Source organism: Oryzias latipes, chromosome 5 (assembly GCF_002234675.1).
Source record: "Oryzias latipes chromosome 5, ASM223467v1".
Classification (NCBI taxonomy): Eukaryota; Metazoa; Chordata; class Actinopteri; order Beloniformes; family Adrianichthyidae; genus Oryzias; species Oryzias latipes.
In genome coordinates, this window is record NC_019863.2 from 32444202 (window position 1) to 32461954 (window position 17753).

Consider the following 17753-nt stretch of genomic DNA (forward strand, 5'->3'; position numbering starts at 1 on the left):
CATCCGTCAACATCCCAAACATCCGTCAACATTTCAAACATCCGTCAACATCCCAAACATCCGTCAACATTTCAAACATCCGTCAACATCCCAAACATCCGTCAGCGTCCCAAACATCCGTCAGCGTCCCAAACATGCGTCAGCGTCCCAAACATCCGTCAGCGTCCGAAACATCCGTCAGCGTCCCAAACATCCGTCAACATTTCAAACATCCGTCAACATCCCAAACATCCGTCAACATTTCAAACATCCGTCAACATCCCAAACATCCGTCAACATTTCAAACATCCGTTAACATCCCAAACATCCGTCAACATTTCAAACATCCGTCAGCATCCCAAACATCCGTCAACATCCCAAACATGCGTCGGCGTCCCAAACATCCGTCAACATCCCAAACATCCGTCAACATCCCAAACATCCGTCAACATCCCAAACATCCGTCAACATCCCAAACATCCGTCAACATCCCAAACATCCGTCAACATCCCAAACATCCGTCAACATCCCAAACATCCGTCAGCGTCCCAAACATCCGTCAGCGTCCCAAACATCCGTCAGCGTCCCAAACATCCGTCAACATCCCAAACATCCGTCAACATCCCAAACATCCGTCAGCATCCCAAACATCCGTCAACATCCCAAACATCCGTCAACATACCAAACATCCGTCAACATCCCAAACATCCGTCAACATTTCAAACATCCGTCAACATCCCAAACATCCGTCAGCATCCCAAACATCCGTCAACATCCCAAACATCCGTCAGCATCCCAAACATCCGTCAACATCCCAAACATCCGTCAACATCCCAAACATCCGTCAGCATCCCAAACATCCGTCAACATCCCAAACATCCGTCAACATCCCAAACATCCGTCAACATCCCAAACATCCGTCAACATCCCAAACATCCGTCAACATCCCAAACATCCGTCAACATTTCAAACATCCGTCAGCATCCCAAACATCCGTCAACATCCCAAACATCCGTCAACATCCCAAACATCCGTCAACATTTCAAACATCCGTCAGCATCCCAAACATCCGTCAACATCCCAAACATCCGTCAGCGTCCCAAACATCCGTCAGCGTCCCAAACATCCGTCAGCATCCCAAACATCCGTCAACATCCCAAACATCCGTCAACATCCCAAACATGCGTCAGCGTCCCAAACATCCGTCAACATCCCAAACATCCGTCAACATCCCAAACATCCGTCAACATCCCAAACATCCGTCAACATCCCAAACATCCGTCAACATCCCAAACATCCGTCAGCATCCCAAACATCCGTCAACATCCCAAACATCCGTCAACATCCCAAACATCCGTCAACATTTCAAACATCCGTCAGCATCCCAAACATCCGTCAGCATCCCAAACATCCGTCAACATCCCAAACATCCGTCAACATTTCAAACATCCGTCAGCATCCCAAACATCCGTCAACATCCCAAACATCCGTCAACATTTCAAACATCCGTCAGCATCCCAAACATCCGTCAGCATCCCAAACATCCGTCAACATCCCAAACATCCGTCAACATCCCAAACATCCGTCAACATCCCAAACATCCGTCAACATCCCAAACATCCGTCAACATCCCAAACATCCGTCAACATTTCAAACATCCGTCAACATCCCAAACATCCGTCAGCATCCCAAACATCCGTCAGCATCCCAAACATCCGTCAACATCCCAAACATCCGTCAACATTTCAAACATCCGTCAGCATCCCAAACATCCGTCAGCATCCCAAACATCCGTCAACATCCCAAACATCCGTCAACATTTCAAACATCCGTCAGCATCCCAAACATCCGTCAACATCCCAAACATCCGTCAACATCCCAAACATCCGTCAACATTTCAAACATCCGTCAGCATCCCAAACATCCGTCAGCGTCCCAAACATCCGTCAACGTCCCAAACATCCGTCAGCGTCCCAAACATCCGTCAGCGTCCCAAACATCCGTCAGCGTCCCAAACATCCGTCAGCATCCCAAACATCCGTCAACATCCCAAACATCCGTCAACGTCCCAAACATGCGTCAGCGTCCCAAACATCCGTCAACATCCCAAACATCCGTCAACATCCCAAACATCCGTCAACATCCCAAACATCCGTCAACATTTCAAACATCCGTCAGCATCCCAAACATCCGTCAGCATCCCAAACATCCGTCAACATCCCAAACATCCGTCAACATCCCAAACATCCTTCAACATTTCAAACATCCGTCAGCATCCCAAACATCCGTCAACATCCCAAACATCCGTCAACATTTCAAACATCCGTCAGCATCCCAAACATCCGTCAGCATCCCAAACATCCGTCAGCATCCCAAACATCCGTCAACATCCCAAACATCCGTCAACATCCCAAACATCCGTCAACATCCCAAACATCCGTCAACATCCCAAACATCCGTCAACATCCCAAACATCCGTCAACATTTCAAACATCCGTCAACATCCCAAACATCCGTCAGCATCCCAAACATCCGTCAGCATCCCAAACATCCGTCAACATCCCAAACATCCTTCAACATTTCAAACATCCGTCAGCATCCCAAACATCCGTCAGCATCCCAAACATCCGTCAACATCCCAAACATCCGTCAACATTTCAAACATCCGTCAGCATCCCAAACATCCGTCAGCATCTCAAACATCCGTCAGAATCAGGCCAGGTTTTTAATCTTTACGTTTTATTCATATTTTTGTCATTTTGTCTTTCATTACGGGGGGGGGGGGGCATTTTATGTGTTTTTAGAATTTCCTTTTGAATTTTAAACTGTTTTCAGTCAGTAAAGCACTTTGCATTATTGTTGTGTGAAAGCTGATTTATCAATAAAGTTTGATTTGTTCCCATCAACCATCCATCATTTCAAAGAGCGATTCCAACTCAAAAAAACACAAATCACTATACTTCCTCCGCCATCCTGTACATCACCAGACATGCTGTCTGTCCAGCTAACAACTAAAGTCTGGTCAGACCAAAGCCTCACTAGCTCGTGACTTTCTGCAGGGAGGAGCTCATCAGAAGGTCCTGAAGACAGACTTTCAATCTTTCAGGTGGTTTTTTTCCCGTTGTTTCTTCATATCTTCATCTTTTTGCTGTAACCGAGGAACTTGTCTAAGCTTCACGTTGGTGAAGCACACAAACATCCGCCTTACCTAGCCTCCATCCATAATCCCAGGAGGAGAGGAGAGGGAAGTCAAATTTCTCCTCAGGCCTGATGTGGCCACGCCTCTGCAGGTACAGACTCCGCCCAATCCCCTGTAGATAAAGTAAAGGTAAAGACAGCAGATGTACCTTTTTGTTGTTTTTTAGGACTTTTGATTAGTTGTCAAAAGTTATCAGTCCGATCCGCTTTGGGTTAAAAAAGAAAAACTGTGAAGAGTGGACATCAATGAACTTTGCTAAACATTTTGATTTTCTGTTAAATGATTAAGCCTCCATTCACCAACAAGATTGTCGCAACTTTTGTTCTATCCTAGGCACTTTAACGTTGGGAGTTGGGTCATCTAGACCCACTAGACAGTGCTCTGAACCTTTGTTCTTCAATGATTTGTGATCTTCACTGGTGTCCATGGATTACATGAAATCTTTCCACCTTTATCCACCTTTGTCATAGTAGGGAGAACACGTCAATGGAAGGGGGGGGGGGGGGGGGTCATAGGATAGCACAAGGGTTAAAGAACTCCACAAAGAAAGAAGAAAACATGAAACCAAGCCAAAAAAGTTATTTCCTACAGCTTTGATCCCACTCATTCAGAATAATGAAACAGGAACAGTCATCTGAGTCACAGAAAACAACGATTCCGTCACAACAAGACAGACCCAAATCTGAATGAAAACCTGTATGATCAGAGCCTTTTCCTCTTCAAGTAAAATTTACAATCAATTCTAAATTTGACTGTAAGGACAGTAGAGAGCTTATCTGAGCTCGTTTATTGGAAAAAGCCTTGCTGCAGAGTTTTGGACGACTTTTTAAAAATATGTTAAAAACCAAATGACAGTTTTCTAAACGGGAGGGAAAAGACGCCGTAAACATCCTCCCAGAGTCAGATCCTTCAGCTGATGCTTTTGTTCTGAAAGGGCCTCCAGAGACGTGGATTTGTCAAACATCACTCTGAGCTTTCTGAAGCTTGACTGAACGGACGAGCTCAGAGATCCATGTGCTGTTTTCAGAGTTTCTGTCTTCTCATGATTCCAGTATGAATGCTTCTAGAGGAATCAGAATGTAATGCTGACTAAACGATCCAGGAAATGAGACAAACGGTTGGGATCTCTTTCAGGGAAGGAGCAAAAGCCTAAAAATGATAGGCTACCATTGCCAGTTCATTTCCCATGAGGACCCATGTCCAAACTGAGTACAGCAGCAGGGTCCGGGAACTGTGACAAGATGTGGATGAAGAGAACAACCCCCCTCCCCCCAGCATCACCCCCGTCCCCAAACACTCTCCACTCGTCTCTGCATTTGCTCAATAAAGCTTTGAAGGGCTTCACAGTCGTCATACCTGATGATGGGAGGAGTCCTGGAGCATTGCCCTTCGGCTTTGAGGAGGAGGAGGGACAGGTTTCATCAGGGGGGGCGCAGGCTGACGCCGCTCTTTTTCCATGGTGGGGGCTAGAGATTGAGGATGAGGAGGGGGGTTCTGCTTCTCTGGTTTCCTGTTAACAGCAGGTGAGGAATGAAAAACTGCTGCTCTTTTTGAACCATCACCCTGAGTGTAGTTTTATCATCTGATTTGCAGAACATCTTTGTCTTTGGAGTGTCTGAGTCCCCAGAAACCGCCTCAGCCTACATAAAAAGGGGAGGGGCAGCTCACCGGGCCCCTGGGGGCAGCGGGGGCAGCTGCGTGCTGCCCTGGAGGCTGAGGGCAGACGGGTAGAGTTTGGCGTAGCGGCTCTTCCAGGCCAAACGGGTCAACAGCTCCCTCTGAATCTGCTCCTTGTAGCAGTTCTGGCTCTGAGTCGTCAGCAGGCCTCGCATCTTCTGCAGGAAAACCACGCACAGAGGCTGACTCCACCTTCACACCACCTTCTCTTCATGAAGACGAGGACTCACCTCCTGCAGGTTCCTGTGAAAACTCCCTCTGCTGAAACAAAACGGAAGAGCAGGTTTGCGTTAAAATGTAAAAATAAAAGTTTCTGTTTTCATTGAAGCCGAGGTTATTCCACATTTAACAGAAAGAATCCAAACAGCATCTCCAACAAAAACCATCAATTCTGAAGAAGCTGATGCAGAATCAGCCTGAACTGCTGCTGTGGAAAAACTCAATCATATTCTATGATTTCTGTGAGTTCGATGGAGCTTCTACCTGAATATCTTCCCCTGAGCTGTGGTCGCTGCTGTGAAGCAGGACTGAGCTGGTGCCTGTGGACCAGGATCAGATAACACTGTAACCCGAAGAAACGGGAGACCAACACCTCCAGCCGGAAAAGTTCCAGCCCCCATTTCCTTTAATCTGCTCATTTTGAGTTGGCAAACACCGTCTGAAACTTCAGAAACAGCCATTTATCAGAGCATCAGTCATGATCATCTGCTGCATCATGGACAGCCTAAACTCCACTGAGGAAAACCTAAAAATAAATAACTAAAACTATGGTAAACTATATACCAGTAAAAGAAAAATATACACAAGGCAAGGCAAGGCAAGTTTATTTGTATAGCACAATTCGTACACAAAGTAATTCAAGGTGCTTCACAAAACAAAAAAATGCATTAAAATCACAATACATCATAGAAATAATCAACGTAAATTTACTTTAAAAGAAAAAAAAAAAAATATTGAAAATTGATTTAAAAATAAAGGAAGGAAAGGAAAGAAAAGTGCAGATAGGACCTTTCAGTCATATACACGGCTAAACAGAAATGTTTTAAGTCTAGATTTGAACATGAACACAGAAGAGGCCTGTCTTACGCCTTCAGGGAGGCTGTTCCAGATTTTAGCTGCAGAATATTGAAACGCTGATTCCCCTTGTTTAGTTCTGACTCTGGGAATCAACAGGAGGCCGGCCCCTGAGGTCCTCAGAGTACGAGATGGTTCATATGGCACTAACATGTCAGAGATGTACTTTGGTGCTCGGCCATGGAGAGACTTGTACACAAGCAGAGCTGCTTTGAAGTCTATTCTTTCAGGTACAGGGAGCCAGTGCAGAGACCTGAGCACAGGACTAATGTGATCATACTTCCTGGTTCTGGTCAGGACTCCAGCAGCAGCATTCTGGATGTACTGAAGCTGTTTTACAGCTCGTTTGGAGAGGCCGGTGAGCAGGCCGTTACAGTAGTCTAACCTACTGGAGACAAATGCATGGATAAGTATCTCCAGGTCTGGCTTTGACACTATGTTTTTGATTTTGGCAATGTTTTTCAGATGGTAAAATGCCGCTGATGTTACTGACTTGATATGGCTGTTAAAGTTCAGGTCAGAGTCCATGATTACCCCTAGATTTCTGACTTGATTTGAGGGTTTAAGAGACAGAGAATGAAGGTAGCTGCTGACAATTTCTCTTTGTTTCTGTGGGCCAAAAATAATAACTTCGGTCTTGTTTGAGTTTAGCTGGAGAAAGTTGTTCTGCATCCACGCGCTGATCTGTTGGAGGCAGTGGCTGAGTGAATCCACCGGCCCGTATTCACCTGCTGTCAGTGACACATAGATCTGAGTATCATCTGCACAGTTGTGATAAGATATGTTATTACTGCGTATTAACTGCCCTAGTGGCAGCATGTAGAGGTTGAACAGAAGGGGTCCCAGGATCGATCCCTGGGGCACACCACAAGTCAAGGCCATGTAGTCTGAGACACAACTCCCAATTTCAACAAAGTATTTCCTGTCTTCTAGATAAGACTTGAGCCAACTTAGGGCAGATCCAGAGATGCCAACCCAGTCTTGGAGTCTGTGCAAAAGGATCCCATGATCAACAGTATCAAAGGCAGCGCTCAGGTCTAGTATGATCAAGACAGAGACTTTTCCATCATCAGTGTTCAGGCGGATGTCATTGGTTATCTTGATAAGAGCAGTTTCTGTGCTATGATGGGGTCTAAAACCTGACTGGAAAACATCAAATGAATTGTTTAATAAGAGAAAGTCAGTGAGCTGTTGGTAGACAACTTTTTCAAGGACTTTTCCTAAAAATGGCAGATTAGAGATAGGTCTGTAATTATTCAGTACAGTGGGATCAAGACCGCTCTTCTTCAGGAGAGGTTTAATGCCTGCAGTTTTTAAGGCCTCTGGAAATATTCCAGATTGAAGAGACATGTTAACTATTTGAGTAATTGATGGCAACACACTGTTCAGGACAGACTTTAGAAATCTAGTGGGTAACACATCAAGGCAGCATGTAGACGAGCTCAGACGGGTGATGGTCTCTTGGACAGTTTGGTCAGTGACAGGTACAAAGTGAGTCAGCTTAGAGTGAGTAGGTGGCCGTTCGATAGTTATATGTGTTGTGGAGTTGATGGCTTTTTTAATGCCCTGAACCTTGTCATTAAAAAATACAGCAAACTCATTACATTTAGGTGTGCAAACCAATTCTATTGGTAGCTGGGTTGGAGGGTTAGTTAATCTTTTTACTGTTGTGAACAGGACACGAGAGTTGTTGCTGCAACTTCCAATGATTTCAGAGAAGTACCTTTCCCTTGTTCTGCATAAGATCTGGTTGTAAGCGTACAACTCCGCCTTATACATTTCATAATGAACCTGGAGTTTTGACTTGCGCCACTTTCGCTCAGCTCTGCGGCACTGTTGTTTCTGTGCCCTGACTAGATCATCGTTCCTCCAGGGAGCTTTCTGTCTATGTTTTCTCAATTTAACCTTCATAGGGGCAATGGCATCCAGAACATTCAAGATGCTAGAAGTAACAGAATTCAGCATTTCATCAACACAGGTAGCATGCCTACTAACTGAGGTTTGGTATGATAATAGGATTTAAACTAACAAACTCAAAGACTTTAAATAAATAAATGGAATATAGTAAGTATGGAAATACATTTACTTAACATCTAGAAAGTGTTTTACCTGACCAGGTGCTTTTCTTATGACCATATGTAGAATACGGTTGTATGCAGATGACACAGTTCTTCATCTTCAAGCAAAAACAAAGGATGACGCTGCTGCAGTTCTTTCTAGAATCGTGGTTCCAGTTGTTGAATGGCTCCAAAACTCCCACCTTCACTTTAATCCAAAGAAAAACCAGTCTGCAGGTTTTCCTCTCATCAGTGATCAGACAGCAACCGATTAACCGTCTTGGAAAATGGAGAGGATATCCGACTGGTAGAACTATAGAAATATTAGATGTTCTTTCAATTCAAATACGACTTTTAAACATCATCTTCATTAACTTTCTAGAATTATTCATAATATGATTCAAATTATTGTACATGTAATAATATTTACACTAAATTAAACCGCTAAGGCAGCAAAAGTCTAAATATGCATCCTGTGTCTCATTTTTAGAGTTTCATATGGGCTTGCTCCCCCACCTTTAAAAATTTCATATAGAAGGAAAACAACCACTAAACGGACGAGACTGTCATGTACGAAGATGCAGGAAAACATTCAGTGAAATGGGCGTGTCCATCAGAGATGCACCATTTAGGAACGAGCTGCCTTATCACATCAGAAAATGTGACGGGGAAGATCCTGAAAGTAGTGAAAATAAACCAGACATGTAATCAAAATCATCTTTTGGGTGCATTCATTCCAGTTTCTGTTTTTTCACTCTGATCATCTTCTCGTCAGTTTTCAAAGCATTCGCAGCAGCATTTTAATGATTATTACGCAGTTTTTAGACAAAATCTAGAAGCCTATGTCGTTTTTTTAGGACAGTTTCAGGAGTTTAGAGTTTAACACAATCCTGAAAAATAGAAACGTGTTAATTCTGGCATATTTATGCTCTAGTTATGCTAAAACATTGATTAATATGAATTTTCTTTAAACAAAAGCTTTTAAGCACTGAACAGATGCAGAAATAGACAGAACTCAGTTCATCAGTTAAATTGTGTATTTCTAAAGAAAGAAATGTTAAAAATGAAGATTTGACGTCATTTTGATCCAAACTGTTTAGACACAAAAAGGAAATTCCAGACTAAATGTTTTGATTCTTTCCAGTTCACTTTAATTATCAAATGTACAGTACATCAAGTTCAGCGCTTAGTTTCACAGGAAAACCCCCCTCCAATGATAAAAAGTAACCCCCCCCCCTCCCCCCCATGGAAAAACCTTTCCGTATCCGAAGTAGCAGTGAAAAGGCAGCAGCCCTCACGTGACGCCACAAAGACGAGGACGACGGCCGTCCGCTCTGAGGCCGGATGTGCAGCGGATCACCTGGCCTGATCGCGGTTCGATCCCCAGAACCGGTCGTCCGCCGCGCTGAGGAGTCGGCAGACTGATGCCACACCCGTGTGTGAGGGCTTCTGGGAGTTGGGCGGAGATGGGCACGAGCAGCGGTCAGTAGTTGCACACGGGTGGACCTCTGGGGCTGGACCTCCAGGGATCTCTGCAGCTGAGATGCTCGTTGGACAGAAGACGCAGACGTGCTCGTCTCCCATCTGTCCTTTCTGTAAAAGTGCGGCGTTTTCCAGTTTCCATCGTTTTTCAATCCGTTTGAACATTTAGAAAAAATACAATCGTGCTTCATTCAAATCAAATCAAGTGCAAAAACATTTGATCATTTCAGGGAAACATTCTTTATGTAGAGACTTTTTTTTTGTTTCTTTGCGTCCGATTCTGACAGAAATGTGCTTTCATGACGCTTTCTGCCGCACAGAGTTCTGATCTTTAGTGTTTTCAGATGATTTGATGGTTTCTTAGGGTTCTTTGAGAAGCTTTGTGGTCAGAAATCCTGCCAACCCTTCATGCAGAAGCTCTGTCCTCTGGACTGGAGACGGACGCTGCATCATGAAACCACAACGTTAAACGGGGATCCTGGGATGTGATCTTCACCCCACTTCACAACCAGGATGTAATTTCCACGTTCCTTCAGGGTGTAGGTGACGTTGTACTGCAGGTTCCCCATGTGTTTGACCAGAACCTCCTCGCAGGGGGCTTGGGGGCCGTACACGCCCACCAGGAGCATGTTCTTCCCTGAAGAAACAACCCAAGAACAGCTCTGCTTTAGAAACGCTCAGCCCAGAACGAAGCCTCAGCAGTCAGGAAACCGTCTCCAAGCTCAGCCATGAAGGTCTTACCAGCTTTGCTGCAGTCCACGGTGAAGCTGCCCCCCTGACCCACGGAGGCCTTGCTGAGTCCGGGGCCCCGACTCACCACCTTGCTGGCGTCGGAGCCGCCGGGTCTGGGCGCGGCGCTCTGAGCGAAGCTGCTGGACGCTCGAACGGCTGGATCCAGAGTCAGGGACGACATCTCGTTCATGTTGGTCACACTTATGAGGCGGGAACCTGAGGAACATCAAAGGAGGTGGAGCTCGTGCAGACGAAGGTTGTTCTGCGTCTTAACGCTCAGGAAACCCCGCTACAGTTCAAGTCACCTGTCCTCTATGGAGTTCATTCAGTCTCAATAATCACAAACGCACACAACATGTTACACAAATACACACGCTCCGATTCACAACTGTAATTTATGCAAAAGTGCAACACAAATTCAGAAATGCACACATTGTGTCTCAGAATTCACCGCAGAGAAGTCTCCCACAAATGTGGGGAGATTCAGACATAAGAGGGGGGGGGGGGGGAAATGCACATTCTGCAATTTGTATGATCTGTGAGTTCATATTACAAGTGTACCTAAAAATCCTGTTTGTGAAGCATCTATTGTGCATTTCTGAAACATTTATGTTTTTGTGAAACACAATGCGCACACATGAGTGAGAAACAATTATTGTGCATGTGTGAAACACGTGTGCATTTCCAAATTTATATCGTATGTTTGCATAAATTGGAGTTGTGAATCAGAGCGTGTGTATTTGTGAAACAGGTTGTGTGTTTCTGATTATTGAGACTGAATGAACTCCATCGTCCTTTCAGAATAACAGAGCTGAAGAAGAGGAAGAAGAGAGTCTTTTGGCTCCACAGATGAAGATGAGACGCTTTTCTCAAAGATCTGCGATCTTTTTGACACGTTTCTTGATCACATCAGGATCAGAGTGGTCACATGACCCACAGGTTTGAATCCGGATTGCACCCCATCCTGTAAGGCAGATCTATGGTGGAGGACTTGACAACCACCTGTCAGTCAAAAGACCCCACCCCCTTGCAGATAATGTTATGGTTGAATTGCATATATGAACACATCTGTTGGAGCAAACGTCTGCGGTTGAAAAAGCGTTTTCCTCTGGGGGGCCCGAGGGAGAGCTTTTCTAGAACTTTTTAACATGAATATAATTTGGGTGGTTTTGAGAAGAACATGGAGCCGTCGTGTCACCCAAACGGGAAAAAGTGGGTTTTACTCTGAAATATACCCAGAAGGGTGAATTTCTTGTGTTTTTACATGAAACGTCAAAAAGCTGAGTTTTTGACGTTGGTTCTGTAGGTGCATCAGAACCCGCCTCTCCTCACCTGTGACCCGGGCCTTGAAGGGACTGCCGCTGATGTGGTTGGGTCCTCCGTATTTGATGCTGATCAGGTAGTTTCCAGGGGCCATGGGGGTGTACTGCACCTTGTAGCCCTCCGGGACCTCCTGACAGTCCATCTTCACTTTGGACGGACCCTCGATGGTCACTGCCAGAGACCCGGGACCCGCTTTGGTGTTGATGATGAACTCAGACTGCACTCCTGCGGGATGAGGGTTCCTCAGTGGTCGGCGTGGTAACAACATCCGCAGCAGACGGCTTGAAGCTGAGAGCTTCCAGGTCAGCAGACCGCTCACTCACCTGTGGTTCCTCTCTCCAGTCCAGCTCCGTACGCAGTGACAAGACTAGAATCTCCAGTTTGTCCCGGTTCTCCCACTCGGACCTGGAAAGGACTTCCTGGGATGTGGGAGCCGTTGAACTTCACGTCAATCGTGTGGATGCCGTTCTCCCTCGGGATGAAGCGGATGGCGTGCATGTCTGTTTGAGAACCCAAACACAGTTTGTTAACAGAAGACCTGGACCTCCGAGTCCAAGTCCCCCGTGGACCCGGGTAGAACCCAAACCCACCTCGGTCCAGCTCCGTGACCACACACTCCTCCAGGGCTCCGGAGGGGCTGTGCACTTTGGCCTCCATCTTGCCCTGCGCGCCATTCAGGTGCACTGCAAAGGATGCTGGGTGATTCACCTTTAGACCAGACTCCTGCGGGGCGGGGACACACACAGTCAGTGCACGGGGGGCCGACGGGGGCCCAAAGGTCGTTTCAGAACACCTAACGGGCTCCTGGGCTCCACTTCAGGATTGTGACAGAATGTCAAAGTGAAACCTGAACGTAACACACGCCCGTGCTTAATGTCGTTTTCCAATTTCATGAAAAGCAGGCATGTCCAAAGCCCGGTCAGATCCACTCAAGGTCCAAATTTATCCTAGAAAATGATCACAAATATGGCCGCCAGCACGTTTACTAAGCAGGAAATCCCCAAAAGCTTTTCTAACGTCCCACAAGCCGAGATGATCTTTGTATGCGACGATGCGATGAGCGACGTTAGCGCTCAAACTACGATTTTAGCTGCATGTTTCCACGTGTCGTTTCAAACTCATTTTTTTACTTTGATTTTCTTCTCGTTGACATGAACGTTTGTCCGTAGTTTCAGCACAGTTTCTACTAAAATGATAATAATCTGCTTTCAAAACAAACATTCCAAAAGAATCTCAGCCTTTGGGCTAGAATTCATGTTTTTACATTTAGTTTGACACAAATGTAGACAAACAGAATTTATATGTCCCTTACAACTTTATTGAGTTTGGGATTGAAATCTTAATTCAGTATTTTTTTTAGTTTTTCAATAAACTTAAGCTGTTGGAGATTCTTAGAAGTTTTTTTTCATCTATTTTGTATTTTGAGTCATTTTGTCCAAACAATTGAATCTTAAGCGTAAAGACATGGAAATGTGACGGAGCGTCACTCAGACGTTTCCCCTCCCGTTTTTCTGAAGCAGATCCGGATTTTTTCAGCTCCAGAAATGAAACTTGTGCTGCGTTCAATGCCCCATTTAAAAGCTGGAAATCAGAACCTGGAATGTTAACCATTTCCCTTTTTTTTTTTTTTACTTAAAGTAAGATATGAGTAGATAGAAGTCAAGAACCGGGGGGGGTGTTCATTTCCCCACGTTTGACTGGTTCCAAGTTTCCAGGTTCTGATTCCGATGAAAGCAACGTCAACAGAAGCCGACATCTCCTGCTCTTCACTCTAGTTGCTGCTTTTGTTTGATGCTTTGCCCCTTTTCCACTTCCTTCCCTTATCCCCTCTTTTTCCCGGCAAACGTTCCAGTTTTTGAACCAGCGTCCCGCTCCTTGTTAGAAATTAAATGACCTTCCAGGGTTTCTCTGCCATAAACTCCCCAAAACAAAGGGGGCGGAGCAGAAGAGGGCGTGTCTGCTGCAGACCTGCAGTCAGAGCCCATGAGGATGAAGAAGAGGAAGAAGATGATGCTGGGCTGTTAAAAGCCTTTAAATGAAACACAAGAGAAACACCAGAGCTCCACACCGAGCATCAGCAGGGATGATCACAGCCAGGCAAACACGCCGTTCTGCACCACAACGTCTAGCTTCAACGTTTAGTTTCCACACTTTTCAAATTCTGAATCTGTTTTGAAAAAATAAAAAAATGTTCTGGTCCTCAAAAGATCAACTGTTGCTGCAAACGTCTGGCTCCTTAAAAGAATGAAGGTTTTCTATGCCTACAAAGTGTTTGCTAACAGGCATTTAGAATCTAGCCGTTACCATGACAACCTTATAATCCACAAAACCTAAAAATCAGACGTAATTTTGTCAAGACTTGAACCATTAACATATTTCAAGATGACATCTATTTGATTATCCAAACTGAACTTAAATAATCAGCTAAAATGAGTCTCAAACTGCCAAAAGCATCCATGTTTGCCGGGCTGTGTTCACATTTGTGGGACGGGCTGCATAAAATCAGGTTGAACTGCAGAGGGCGGAAGGAAACACTCTGGTGGTTTGACTTAAAAGGTTTAAAGAGGGTTTAAAACACCAAATGCTAAAAGAGAAGGTGATAAAACCACATGAGAACTGATATTATTGGCCGTTAAGTAAAGTAAAATAAAACATTTTTGAGAATGATTGGTGGTTATCCTTTAAGATCCCTTTAGGGGGCGCCGTGGTGAATCCAGCATCCTCCCGGGTTACACCAACCATCGTAATGTCCTCCTTCCCTACATCCTTCTACTAACTTCACTGGAGTTGAATTTAAACACCTCTAGATTGGATTTAAAAAGAGTTTTCCTTTCCTGACAAATAATCCGTTTATCTGAGAAATGAACAGACGGATCAAATAAGCTTCAACATTTCATCTTTTCTCGTTTCACATGTTTTAGAGAACCCCCCCTCCTGAATATTGTGTCTAAACCCATCGAACTCTATCTATAAAGGAGCTTCTGCAGCCCCTGAAGCAGGAGGTCTGCTGAAATGTTCTGTTACTGAGCGAGAACAATAAAGGTTTGAGTGTTTGAAAAAAAACATGATGGAACAGGAAGCCCAAAGCAGTCCAACCCTCCCCACCGACGTTTTTATGCAGCTGCGTCCCAAGTTTCTCCTGGTGTGGAGGTGTCTCCTCGTGCCTCACCTGAAGGCCGGCAACAGTGAGGCGCCGGGCGTCGTTGGCGGGCGCCACGACCGGAACCAGGAAGGGGCTTTCGGGAATGTGCTGCTCGTTAAACTTGACTGAAACCTCGTAATCTCCTGCAGGAACAGAGGAAGGAGGAGTTAGAGGGCCAAGCTCCTTCAGACCAGTCCCAACTGAGGAGGCGTCGTCTACCGGGATCCTGAGCGACGTAGGCCACGCCGCAGGTTCCGTCTTTGCGGTCATCGAAGGAGATGTCCGCTTTGCTGGGTCCCTCCACCGCCACCGACAGCCCCCCAGCGCCGGCCTCCCTGGTCCAGATGCTAAACTCAGCTGCAGGGTGGGAGGAGCCACAGTGAGTGGATGAACAGCAGCTCGCCTTCACGGCGGCGGTGTCGGCCGTACCTGGCTCTCCAACCATGGCTCCCTCCAGCCCCGGACCTCCAGCCTTCACCTTGGCGGCCCCGCCCTCTCCCAGCGGGCCCACGGTGAACTGAAAGGGGCTGCCGGGCACGTGCACGCCCCTGTACTTCACGCTCACGCAGTGCACGCCCATCTCGGTTGGCACGAAGCGCACAGAGTAGGTGTCGTTGCCAACAGCAACCAGCTCAGCGGGCTGACTGGCTCTAGAGGGCGCTGTGACGGTGGCAGAGACATCCTGCGGGTCGATGGCTGCCGACACAGACAAAAGACGTTACACCACCTCCCCGCCTTCACCTCCACCAGCTGTGGAGGAGCTGAGGAGCACGGATACGAGGAGACAACCAGAAAGACGGGAAGGAGAAACCAAAAGGAGGAAGTAAAAAAGCTGAGAAAGAAGCTGCATCCCTTCAAAATAAAAGCCTCATTCTATTCTGAGTCTGTTTAAATGGGGGGGGGGGGGGGGGTCAGCTGTTACAAGCAACACACATAAAAACATAAAGGTGTGAAGTTTAGCAAACCTGCTGCTGCACCCCCACTTTTACCAACGCACCCTCCGCCCCGACACGTCCGCCTGAGTCGGGGGCGTCGGCCACCCAGACGCCGCGCGCCGTTCTGGCTCCGCCCGTCAGCACCAGACCAGAGAGGCCCGAAATGAGTCGGACCCGCCCGGGAGAGCAGCTCTGGCTCGCCCCCCTGCTGCCAGCCGGGCCGCAGCGGGACCCCCCCGGCAGCCAGAGGGAGCAGAAGGAGGTGTGAGAGAAGAGTTGTTGAGACAAGACCAGGAGGAACCAACTCACTGAAGGAGACACGAGGAGGACAGGAGGGGGGGAGGAGCAGGCAGAACGGGTCAGAACAGGAGGAGACGGAGCAGAACATTCCGGGTTGAGGCGCTTTCACACAGAGACGGCGCTGGACTGAACGTTTCAAAACGCTCCTTTTGTTTTCTGGATAGCCATGGATCCAGATGTTCTTCAGTTTCTTTGAGTTGATTGAATTTTGAGGAAGTCGTTTATTTCGGAGTCACCTTAAAACCAACCAAAGTTCTGGTTTTTGTGCAGACCTGTGTGGTCACACCTGAGCTCAGGTGGGCTCTGGTGCTGAAGCTGTCGGTGTGAAAGCGCCTTGGATGGGGAAAGGAGGAGACAGAGACAGGAAACAGGAAGTGATGAAGAGTCCACGTCCCACGCAGGATCCGCCGTATGTGTGTGTGTCCGTGAGTACCTGGGATCTTCAGGTTAAGGTCACACACACTTCCAACACTGGCGAGGGACGCGGCCCTCTGGCGCCGGCTGATGCTCTCCCGTATGCGGCCCTCGCCGGTCACTCGCACCGTAAAGGGACTTCCTGTCGTCACAGTCAGAGTGTTGATGAAGAACCTGATCAGAGCCACGTTTCCGCCTCTCAGGAGTTTCGCCGCTGACCTGGAACGTGCTGCTCGGCGAAGCGGATGGACACGATGTAGTTCCCCGGTTCAGTTGGACAGTAGGTGACGCCGCAGGTGCCGTTCTCCAGGTCTTGTGTCTGAATGTCCACCTTACTCGGGCCTTCAATGGCCAGAGCCAGACCGCCGTACCCTGAGAGGACATTCAAACGTTACTGCGACCTTTCCCCGCCGCCGCTGACAGCACTGTGAAACTCCGCCCACCGGCCTCCTGCGTGTCGACCACAAAGCTGGCGTCCTCAAAGGTGGTGCCCCGGACCAGGCCATCGCCGTGAACTTTGACCCGACTGGCGTCACCGATCTCGGACTGGACCACCATGATGGTGATGGGGCTGTTGGGGACGGGTCGGCCGTTCTTCAGGATGCTGACCTGGTGCTCGCCGACCTCACGGGGGATGAAGGAAATGCCTGCGTGAGGATGGAACGAAGACGTGAGGGTCGGAGGGAACGGCAGAACGTCCCGTCTCCACGGTTGGCGCTCTGACCGATGTGGTTGTTGGGCATCCTCTTCAGCAGACACGGCTCGTCGCGGCCCGAGGGCGACCTGATGCTGGCGGTCAGCAGGCTGAGGTCCGTCTCGTTGATGTCCAGGCAGAAATCTGCGGCTGAGCCCACTTTCACCTGTGAGCGCCGCTGGTTATTCTCTGAAAGACACAGGAAATGAAAACGAGCCCTCCTCCTTTCGTGCACGCGTGTGCGTCCGTGCAGCTGACCGGCGATCCTGGCGGTGAAGGGGCTGCCGGCGATGTGCTCGTCGTTGTATTTGACCAGGATGTTGTAGCGTCCGGCCAGCGTGGGCAGGTAGCTAACCGTGCACGTCCCGTCTTTGTTGTCCACGCAGCTGATGTCCGCTTTGGACGGACCCTCGATGGCCAAGTCAAGACCCCCTGGAAACAGGAAGCAGATGATCAGAAAAGCTGAGCTCCAAAATAAAAGCTTGAATGACATTTCTAATAAATTACTCATGTATTTATTTACCGTTTTCCTGCATTCAAAATATTTCCCTACTCCAACTGATAACCTTTCAAACTGGGAAATAAAATGTATATAATATTTTTGTTTTTTCATAAATGCAAACTACTTTGCTTTTATACAACGGAGTTTTGAAGTCACCATAAAAACAAAAACAAACATGAGAAGAAAGTTGTAATTTTACACACTGAAAGTTAGGCTTTATCATAAATTAAATGTTTCATTTTA

The 17753-nt window shown here is 47.0% G+C and overlaps 1 pseudogene across 1 annotated transcript in view; it reads right to left on the reverse strand.

Moving 5' to 3' along the window:
* Positions 1–9114: 9114 nt before the first annotated feature.
* LOC101168946 overlaps positions 9115–17753 on the reverse strand; it is a 38583-nt pseudogene continuing 29944 nt past the window's right edge. Inside the window, exons 36-49 of the transcript XR_002873337.1 lie at positions 17267–17440; positions 17039–17197; positions 16758–16961; positions 16534–16686; positions 16334–16456; positions 15663–15908; positions 15095–15361; positions 14885–15022; positions 14693–14808; positions 12114–12246; positions 11847–12023; positions 11533–11748; positions 10210–10416; positions 9115–10105 (exon numbers count right to left, since the gene is read on the reverse strand). The product of XR_002873337.1 is annotated as a filamin-C-like (transcript). The remainder of the gene's footprint in view (positions 10106–10209; positions 10417–11532; positions 11749–11846; positions 12024–12113; positions 12247–14692; positions 14809–14884; positions 15023–15094; positions 15362–15662; positions 15909–16333; positions 16457–16533; positions 16687–16757; positions 16962–17038; positions 17198–17266; positions 17441–17753) is intronic.